The 1,077-nt window shown below is 45.2% G+C and overlaps 1 protein-coding gene across 2 annotated transcripts in view; it reads left to right on the forward strand.

Moving 5' to 3' along the window:
• Window positions 1-1,077, forward strand: part of GIPC1 (GIPC PDZ domain containing family member 1) — a 13,452-nt gene that overhangs the window by 5,401 nt on the left and 6,974 nt on the right. Inside the window, exon 2 of one of the 2 annotated variants that reach the window (XM_003797889.3) lies at window positions 708-794. The exons of the other annotated variant lie outside the window; for it this stretch is intronic. The gene's annotated coding sequence lies outside the window, so the exon portion shown is untranslated. The remainder of the gene's footprint in view (window positions 1-707; window positions 795-1,077) is intronic. 2 annotated transcript variants of the gene reach the window in all.

The following is a 1,077-nucleotide window of genomic DNA, read 5'->3' on the forward strand; positions in this document are numbered from 1 at the left end:
AAAAAAAAAAAAAAAAGAAAGAAAGAAAGAAAAGAAAATCCAGTGGTTAGGAAATGTATAAAAAGGTGTTCAGCATCACTGGGTATCATGGGAGTAGAAATAATAACCAGAATGAAAGAAGAGAGAACTCTCTGCCTTCATGGCTAGACACAGCATCTGCCATGTGCCTAGTGTTAAGCTAGGAGGGGGCCACAGAGTGGGGCTTGTGCTCTTTGAGGAAAAAGAAGACCTTTTTGATGGCAGAGATCACAGCCTATGCCCTCTATTTCATCAGAGCCAAGCACAGGGACTGGTGGGCCAATGAGTATTGGGATCATTCATTCATTCATTCATTTAACAAATATTGAGTATCATCTATGTGCCAGGCACTTTTCTATGTCCTAAGAATGTAGGGATGAATAAGACAGAATTTTCTACCTTCTCAGAAAACAGGCAAACAAAGTATGCCTGAAAGAGGTGAGGACATGAGTCAGGTGGATATCAGGGGGAACAGCCACTGCAAAGGTCCTGAGGCTGAACTGTGCCTGATGTGTTGGAGGGACTGAGCAAGGTGGAAAATGGGAGGAGGTGAGGGCTGGAAGGTGACAGGGGTATGTCCTTTGGGGCATGTGAGCCACATAGAGGATATTGGCTTTTATCCCAAGTGAGGTAGGAGCCCTTGGAGGGTTCAGAGCAGAGATATATGTGATATAACTTATATTTTACAGGATCATTCTGGCCGCTGTCTTGACAAGAAACTTTGGGGACACACGTGGAAGCCAGGAAACCTGCAAGAGGCAGTTGCACTAGTCTAGGTGACTAATGATGGGACTGGATCAGGTGACATCAGAGGAGGCATTAGAATACAAATGAATGAATGAATGCATGCATGAACACATGGATGCCCAGTGATAGGTACAGCCAGCTGGGCTCAACTGAATCCAATGGCCCCTGGAAGAGACAATCAGAAGAGAGGGGCTTGGTACCCATAGCACAGTGGTTATGGCATCAGCCACATACCCCAAGGGTGGTGGGTTTGAATCCAACCCAGGCCATCTAAACAACAATGACAACTGCAATAACAGCAAAAAAATAGCT

Source organism: Otolemur garnettii, unplaced genomic scaffold (assembly GCF_000181295.1).
Source record: "Otolemur garnettii isolate 467f Iridium unplaced genomic scaffold, OtoGar3 scaffold00127, whole genome shotgun sequence".
NCBI lineage: Eukaryota > Metazoa > Chordata > Mammalia > Primates > Galagidae > Otolemur > Otolemur garnettii.